The sequence below is a fragment of the Chinchilla lanigera genome, unplaced genomic scaffold (genome assembly GCF_000276665.1).
Source record: "Chinchilla lanigera isolate Chin_1 unplaced genomic scaffold, ChiLan1.0 scaffold00056, whole genome shotgun sequence".
Classification (NCBI taxonomy): domain Eukaryota; kingdom Metazoa; phylum Chordata; class Mammalia; order Rodentia; family Chinchillidae; genus Chinchilla; species Chinchilla lanigera.
In genome coordinates this window covers 11848736-11858049 of record NW_004955457.1, presented here as the reverse complement: position 1 = coordinate 11858049, position 9314 = coordinate 11848736, and the positions used below count along the sequence as shown (strand labels likewise).

Here is a 9314-nt window from a genome sequence, read left to right as displayed (position 1 = left end):
TCCAGTACTGGGAACCGAACTCACGGCCTTGCGCTTGCCAGGCAGGCGCTTTTGCCGCTGAGCTAAATCCCCAGGCCCTGTATTATTTTTTTAATCTTTTGCTACAGACACCAAATTATGGGCAATAAGTGACATCTTTTTTTACATTACATATTTAATTACTTGGAGTGAAATCATACAGACATAATAAATCACTTGGAGATAGTTTTCTGATATTTAGTAATATTAGTAAATAATACTTAATAATTTTTACATTTGAGATTATCTAAGATACAATCATTAAATTACAGGATTCTGGACTGGGGATGTAGCTCAGCAGCACAACACCTCCCTGGCAAGAGCAAGGTCCTGAGTTCAATTCCCAGTACCAAAAAAAAATTGCAAATTATAGAATTCTTAAATTTTCTTAGTTGCCGTAGCTTGCAATAAACCTGCTCACAAGAAGATCCTAGAGCATTTGCTTTCGAGAGGAAGTAACCAGAAATGCACTGAGTCCCTTGTTATAAGACGAATTATATTCACCTATGAGTTATTACATGAACTTTGGTCACAGACATGAAATTAAATGCAAAGTGAATGACAGTATGTTTAATCATTTATTTCTTTGGTAAGTACACAGAGTCTGTAATAAACATGATAATGTTTCAAAAAGAATTACCTAATGCGTTGCTACCGAGTAACATAGACGTTTTTTTTTTGAGACAGGGTCTCACTGTGTAGCTCAGACTAGCCTTGAACTCACTATGTAGTCCAGGCTGGCCTCAAACTCCCAGTGATTCTCCTACCTCAGCCTCCCAAACTCTGGGATTATAGGATGTGTTACAGTGCCTGGCTCAGTTTGGGCTTTTAACTTGCCTGCTTTTCCCCAGCCTATGCAGCATTTAGACTATCAACATTGCTGGAAAATACTCGGTAGGCTGAGGCAGGAGGATTGCTGCGAGTTTAAGACTAGACCTGGGCTACAAAGTGAGCTCAAGGCCAGCCTGAACTGCATAGCAAGACCCTGTCTCAAAAAGATGACAAAAAAAAAAAAAAGCTGGAAAATAAAGATGTTTGTCATTTAATGTATATCCACTTAGTTCCAAAAAATGATAATAGCTAATATTTATTGAGTGCTAGATATTTTATCAGATAATCCTCACAACTGTCCTAGATACTGTACAACGTTCCCAATTTTGCAGGAAAAAAACTCCCTCCTGTACAATCAGATTTAACTCTCTTAATTTATGAGCCAGACATTATACTACACCCCTATAATCCCAGCACTCTGAAGGCTGAGGCAAGGGGATCCCTGTGAGTTCAAGGCCAGCCTGAGCTACATAGCAAAACTCTGCCTCAAAAAACAAACAAACAAAAATCCCTATAAATTATCAAAATTCACCATAAGGAAGATTGTATTTCCTGCCAACATAGCAAATTTAGAAAAGTGACCATGGGATATAGATTAATATATTAACATAGCAACTAGTTTATTTCATCCAAAATAGCATCAGTACTTTTATTTTCAACTCACCTTGATGTTTGAGATTCCTTTCAACAAAACATTTAATTTAAAAGATGTTATAAAGATGTAATAAACACAGGGACAATACTTAATAAGTCTGGCCTTGAGCTATCTTAAACTTAGTATACCAACTGGTTTGGCTCTTTTGATGGGAAAGTAAGTATTATATTCTGTAGTTATACATAGTTGAAGTTGATCAGATTTCAGATCTTATCTAGTTTGCCAAGAGCTTTTATTATGAATAGATGTGGATTTTTTTTTTTTTTTTTTGTACCAGAAATCAAACTCAGGGCCTTGCGCTTGCCGAACAGGCACTTGTGCCACTGAGCTATATCCTGGCTAGATGTGGGTTTTTGTACAAGTCTGTGGTACTGGAGATAGAACCCAGGGCCTGTGCATGCTAAGCATATACTTCTACCCCTAAGCCATACCCTCAGCCCTTCATAATCTCAATGTAGCTCATGTTATCATTTTTTCCCTTTTATGATTAGTGCTTTTTGTTTCTTGTTTAGGAAATCACTCTCATGGGGATGGTTCCTCACAAAATTAAATACAGGATTAACTATATGATCTGGCAATTCCACTCCTAGTTGTATACCCCAAAGAATTTTTTTTTTTTCTTTTCTTTTTGAGACATAGTCTCGCTATGCAGTTCAGGCTGGCCTTGAGCTCACTTTGTAGCCCAGGCTGGTCTTGAACTCACAATGATCCTCCTGCCTCAACCTCTCGAGTGCTGGGACTACAGGTGTACACCAACACGCCTGGCTTGTTTGTGATGATTTAAAAAATATTTAGAAATAGTGGGGAGAGTTGCACAACATTGTGAATATAATTAGTGTCACTCAGTGATATACTTATACTGGTTAAAATGGCATATTTTAGGGCTGGGTATGTAGCTCAGCGGCACAGGGCCTGCCTGGCAAACGCAAGACTCTGAGTTTGATTCCTGGCACACACACACACACAAAAGGTATATTTTGTTACATTATATATTTTACCAAAATGAAAAAATCAGTCTCTATCCAGAGGTTATGAAGATATTATCGACTAAAACTGCAGTGTACCCAGAACCACAAAAATAAAGTAAAGCTTTGCAGTTTTGGCTTTTTACCTGGATTTGATGAGATGGGGCCAAACTTCTTTCTCTTTCTTTTCTATTTTTTTGTCTTTTTGAGACAAGGTCTCACTATGCAGTTCAGGCTGGCCTTGAGCTCACTTTGTAGCCCAGGCTGGTCTGGAACTTGCAAGAATCCTCCTGCCTCACCCTCCTGAGTGCTGGGATTACAGGCGTGTACCACCACGCCTGGCTAACTAATTTTTTTATATTAATCTGAAACATAGGACCAGGGATATAATTCCCTGAAACAGCACCTGCCTGGCAAGCACAAGGTCCTGACTTCCATTCCTGGTATCAAAAAAATAAAATAAAATAAAGCCCTTTGCTAACCTCACTTTCTAGTAATTTCTAATATCTTCCCATAGGTAACTTAAGGTTTCCTAAGTGTATAATCACATAACCTTAAATAATGTTAGTTTATTTCTTTTCATTTCTTATGTTCTTTTTTTTCTTTTTTTCTTTTTTGTTTGTCTTCTTGAGACAGGGTCTCACTATGCAGTTCAGGCTGGTCTTGAGCTCACTTTGTAGCCCAGGCTCTCCTCAAACTCACAGCTATCTTCCTGCCTCGGGCTTCTGAGTGCTGGTATTACAGGTGTGTGTCACTACACCCGGCTAGTATGATTTCTGTGTATTGAGATAATTGAGGTCTGTGTCACTACACCCGGCTAGTATGATTTCTGTGTATTGAGATAATTGAGGTCTTTTCCGGTTTTTCTATTCATGTGGAGAATCGCATTTATAGGTTTCTATTAAATAATTCTGAGATAAGTACAGCTTTGTTAGGTCATGTTTTTGAAACATTGGTTTTACATTTCTTAAAATATCTTTCCTTTTGAAATTGGAGTTAAACTGGTCTCACAGAATGTACGTGACTGTAATCCTTTTTTTTTTCTACTGTGTGCAACATAATTCATTTTTTGCTACTATTTGAAATATAGTCTTTTAAAAATATTTTAATTGTTCTGCTTGTTTCAGTATAGAAATACAATGGATGACAGAGATTTTGCTCTGTTTCCTTCACTGCTCTATTCCTAGTGCCTACAATATTACTTGCAGATTTTAGAAGTGCTACTATGTTTTTGAACAAATACATAAATATTCTCTTTACAAAAATTGGAATTGTTTTATAATTTTAAAAAATACTTGAAGCCAGGCATTGTGGCACATGCCTGTAACCCCAGCACTCGGGAGGCTGAGGCAGGAGGATTGTTGTGAGTTCAAGACCAGCCTGGGCTATATAGTGAGTTCAAGGCCAACCTGAACTGCATAGTGAGACCCTATCTCAAAAAGACAAACAAAACAAAACAAACTATTGAAAGAGAAACTGTTAGTTGTTTAGCTAATATCCATTTCCCACATTTTCCCACTAAAAGATTATCTGTTGTTTTTTATGGCAGTGGGACCTACATTTCTTGATCATTATTGAAGGTAAGAGTGACCAATGAGATACAAGTTAAAAATCACTGAATTTGGCTCTGCCACTGAACTATATCCCCCGCCCTGACATATCTTTAAAAGGGTCCTCCTTTAAAACCAGGAATCAAGTTCCTTTTCCTTTTTTTTTTCTTTAGTCTGCCAAGAATTCAGATGTTCATGCTAGAGCTCAAGCAGCCATCTGGGACCAGGAGGAAAAGCCCAAAAGAACTGCATCTTCAGCATCTATGGACCGCTTAGCAAATGCCACACTAAATCCCAAAGTAACAAGTATCTCTGGACCTCAAGTTATTTAGAAGAAAATAAACATTTACCTTTTTTAATGTCACTATCCTATCTTAGGCCTTTTTTGTTCCAGGAGGCAAATGCAATTCCTAACTGATACCATTGACCAAGAGAGTGTGGTGCAAGACTCTAAGGGCACATTGTAAAAATGCCATGCCCTTCCACTTTGCTTTCTTGGAATGCTAGCTCTTGGAACCCAGCCACCATGCTGTATATAAGGAAGACTAAACTATCCCATTTAGATAGAGTATGTTTGAAGGCAAGGGGTAGGTGTTTGATCTTAACAGTGCAGCTGAAGCCCAGCCAACAACCAGCATCAACTTTAGTGTCAGCCACTGAGTCACCCATAGCCTTTGAATCTTCCAGCACAAGGCCAAAACATTGTAGAGCAGAGATGCCATCCTTTCTTTGCCCCGCCCAAATTTGTAGTCCGCAGAATGTTTTGTTTTTTTGTTTTTGTTTTTTTTTGGGGGGGGTTTCTATTTTTTTTTTCTTTTTCCGTTTTTTTCCAGTACCAGGAATCGAACTCACGACCTTGCGCTTGCCAGGCAGACACTGTGCCGCTGAGCTAAATCCCCACCCCCTCACAGAATCTGTAAGCACAATAAAGTAGTATTTTGCATATTAAGTCTTAAGGTGGTTTATTATACAAGAATAATATTTAGAATAATAAAACTGTGGGAACCTTTAGAGGAATGTTATGATAGATACAACTTTGCAGTTTTTAGTCTTTAAAGATACTGATATTATAAAGAGAAACAAACCAAATTCATTTATCCTGATGACGGTGGGATAAGACATTATGGCAGGCTGCAAATTGTACCTGCTCCCACAATCCATTTTTCAAAGCATTCAATGCTAGACTCATGAATTCTAGTGAGAAAGATTTTCTAGTGTATTTTCTAGCTGAATTGAGTAAGGTCTTGCCTGTGGAATGTGAGGAAAAAAATGACAGGCAACTTTCATGTTACTGGCTTGAAAGGAAACTGCTCTTCATTTCCACTCTTCTCTCTTCCTATAAGCTGGCTGACAGACCTAGGGGATGAAAGAATAGTTAGAAGGGAAGTGGGGTCTATGAATGTCATTGTAGAATGACGTTGCCCTATCATCTAAACACCTTATTTACCTTTAGGCAGTTAGGAGAAAATAAAGATATTCTTGACTTATGCACTATGGTTTTTGGTGTCTGTTATCAATGAGTTTAACTGATCCTTTAATTTATATAGGTAGTTAGGAACAGGATTAGAGATTTAGACAGATAATGGATCGGTAGGATCGTAGCCTACAATTTGACAAGGTGGTCATTGACCAAAGTAGCACTTTAAAGCAAGGAGTAAATCTAGAACTAAAGTAGGGGGAAAACAGTTACTCTTTTCACTATTTATATGCTGATTCAGCTGGTCAGGTAATGATCACTGAGCTATCTGAAATTTGTAATCCATTTAAAAACCAGTTATTTTAACAACTGATTGATAAGAAAATTTACAGTGCATAAAATCAGTTACATGAAATGTCTTATTTGGCTATTTTACTATAACCTAGTCAAGTAGATCAACAAGTTCTCTTTCTGTTTCTCTCTTTTCTTTTCTATTTTCTTTTTGTGTGTGTGTGTGTGTGTCTTTTTTGAGACAGGGTGTCACTATGCAGTTCAGGGTGGCCTTGAGCTCACTTTGTAGCCAGACTGGCCTCAAACTTGCAACAGTTCTCCTGCCTTAGCCTCCTGAGTGCTGGGATTACAGGCATGTGCCACCATGCCCAGTTCTGTCTCTCCCTTTTCTTATGATAAATTATATATAACATAAAGTTTAACATTAAATTTCTTTTTGTTTTTTTGAGACAGGGTCTTGCTATGTAGTGCAGGCTGGCCTCGGACTTGTGGCAATCCTCCTGCCTCAGCCTCCCTAGTGCAGTACTGGGATTACAGGTGTGCACCACCACCCCAGTTTATTTTTTCTTCTTCTTTTTTTTTTTTTTTGGTTTTTCTCCGGTACTGGGAACCGAACTCACGACCTTGCGCTTACCAGGCAGGTGCTTTTGCCGCTGAGCTAAATCCCCAGCCCCACCACCCCAGTTTAAATAACGTTTTTTTGCTGGGCGTGGGGGTGCATGCGTGTAATCCCAGCACTCAGGAGGCTGAGGCAGGAGGATCGTTGTGAGTTTGAGGCTAGCCTGGGCTACAAAGTGAGCTCAAGGCCAGTCTGAACTGCATAGCGAGACTTTGTCTCAAAAATACCAAATAAATAAATAAATAAATTTTTTTTGGTGCCAGGAATTGAACTCAGGACTTCATGCTTGTCAGGCAGGTGCTGTGCTGCTGAGCTATATCCCTGGCCCCACAGTCATTTTTAAGTGAGCAATTAATTAGCATTCAGTACATTCATATTGTTGTACAACTGTCATCACTATCTATGTTCACAACTTTTTCATCAAGCATTAACTTTCATTTTACACTAAACCAAGGATTGGCTGGGCATAGTGGTGCATGCCTGTAATCCCAGCACTTGGGAGGCTGAGGCAGGAGGATCGTTGCGAGTACAAGACCAGCCTGGGCTACAAAGTGAGAGCAAGGCCAGCCTGAACTGCATAGTGAGAACTTGTCTCAAAAACAAAACAAAAAAAAGACAAAAAGAAACCCCAGGGGTTCTTATATATATATATAAAATAAAATGCTTTTTTTCCAAATACATAAACAAAACAGCATGGAAAACAATAAAAATGATACAGAATTTCAAAACAAAGTGATAGGATATTAACAATGGTTGTTATATTAATGTTAGTTTCACAATGGTTGCACAGATAATCAAATATAGGCATGTAAGATAACTCAGCTATAAAGAAAGATAAACTAGAGGCTTTTATAGGTAAACAGATGCAACTAGAGACCATACTCATAAGTGAAATAAGTCAGATTTACATGTGTAAACATCATATTTCCTTCCTACTATAAGAAGCTGAAAGAGTAAATAAAATCTGAAGGGTACAATAGATATTGTGAAAGGGAAAGAAATTGCTCAAAGAAACTACTGGATCTCAGATTTACTGAAACAAGCCTTTGTGTTAGTCACAGGAGTAGACTAAAGGAGCAACTGGGATGAATGAAAGAAAATTATTATTATTTTTTTTGGTACCAGGAATTGAGCTCGGGCCCTCACGCTTGTCAGGTAGGCGTTTGTGCCACTGAGCTATGTCCCCAGCCTGATAATCCTTTATAAATATCCACTAAAACATCAGAAAAATTTTAATGGGATAGAGTGGGGTAACTGCAAGATTTTTGCAATACTGTTTCTGTTTCTAAAAAGTATTCAAGTAAGAGTATCTATCTAACTATCTATTTATATATATTTTTTTGTCTTTTTGAGATAGAGTCTCACTATGCAGTTCAGGCTGGACTTGAGATCACTTTGTAGCCCAGGCTGGTCTTGAACTCACAAGGATCCTCCTGCCTCAGTCTCTGGAGTGCTCGGATTGCAGGAGTGCACCACCACACTCGGCCCTATTTGTTATAGTGGCTGCTTGATTTCTTATTTGGAAACAAAAAACACATTGAGAAAAAAAAAAACAAAACATGTTTTTTAAATGTCCATCCTTCTCCACTAAACTTATACTGAGACAAGCTTTTGTGTTAGTCACAGGAGTAGACTAATAAAGACCTTTTCTCCTGTATTAAACCCACTAAAATTTTTTTTAAAATTTGTAACAAAAACTTCAGGAATGTTTAAAAATTGTGAAGCATTTGCTCTTTTATTCGTTGTTGAGTGGACTGCTTAATGTGTTAAACTAAGTAGAAACTACTGGATCTCAGATTTATTTTTTCTTTACTGTGTAACTTATTTTATTATTTATTTATTTATTTATTTTTACAAAGAATCAACTTTATTGGACATTGTTCATTCCTTTTCTTGCCCTTGCGCATGACCTTGGCTGGTGCAAAGACTGAAGCCATTGCCTGGTTCAGAGTAGAGACTATTGATGTAGTACAGACCGACCATGGAGATGAGGCAGGTGGTCACACAGACTCGGTGGATGAGGCCAGATGCAAAAAGAACCAACAGGAGGCACAGGAGGATCTCAGGGAAGATCTTTGCTTGGAATCCTTTGCCAAAGCCCAGGTTCTCCAGATTATTGAAGGCAGTGAGAGAGAAGACGAAGAGGCCGGGACCCAGCAGGCCATCCTGGATGGTGAGCCACTTGGTGGAGGCCACTGGTAGCTGTACATTTGCATCCCAGTGAACAGCAGCAGGGAAAGGAGGGAGGACAGCACCAGCGAGGTACCAGTGCCCACCAGCGTCATGCTCCGCCAGTGGTTCCTGTCAGCGGCTCCAGTCCTGTTGCTTATTTCATTACTATTAACATTTTGATATATTAAAAAATAAAAACCTATCATCCAGAGTTGTATTCATTTACCCTTGAAACTCTAGATTTTATAATTTTTATTTCCAAATAAACTATTAGTTATTCATCCACTTTACTACTCAAGCAAAAGTGAAAGATGCTAATAAATTGAATGAATGCACTGTAGATGTCAAAACTAGTATCTAAAACCCTAAAAACAGTGCCAGATGTAATTTCTAGGAATGCTAATAGACTAATGTCAAAAAATAGTGCTCATTCTTTGATTCTTACTATGGAAAATATAAAGAAAACTGATATGTGTAATACTACAGCAGACACAGAGGTACAAATTACACAAAATGTTTTCTTTTTAAATTTTTACTGTGTTATATTGCTATGGGAAATATTTATTAGCTGTGTGGTAATTCAAACCTATACCCAGCCTCTCAGGAGGTTGAGTCAGGAGAACCACTGTGACTTTGAGGCCAGTCTGGACTACATAGTGAGTTCAAGGTCAGCCTGAAACTGCATAGTGAGACCCTATCTCAAAAACAAAACAAAAGAAAAAAGAAATGTTTCTTGATGCATAAAAAGTAAAGAGATCTCAGATATTACCTTACCTTTAACAAGAACAAATGACCT

General features: G+C 38.2%; 1 protein-coding gene and 1 pseudogene across 1 annotated transcript in view; one reads left to right on the top strand and one right to left on the bottom strand.

Moving 5' to 3' along the window:
* Carf (calcium responsive transcription factor) overlaps positions 1-4794 on the top strand; it is a 94654-nt gene extending 89860 nt beyond the window's left edge. The window contains exon 19 of the mRNA XM_013520712.1: positions 4193-4794. The gene's annotated coding sequence lies outside the window, so the exon portion shown is untranslated. The remainder of the gene's footprint in view (positions 1-4192) is intronic.
* Positions 4225-8640, bottom strand: LOC102003415 (annotated as a pseudogene).
* Positions 8641-9314: the final 674 nt, after the last annotated feature.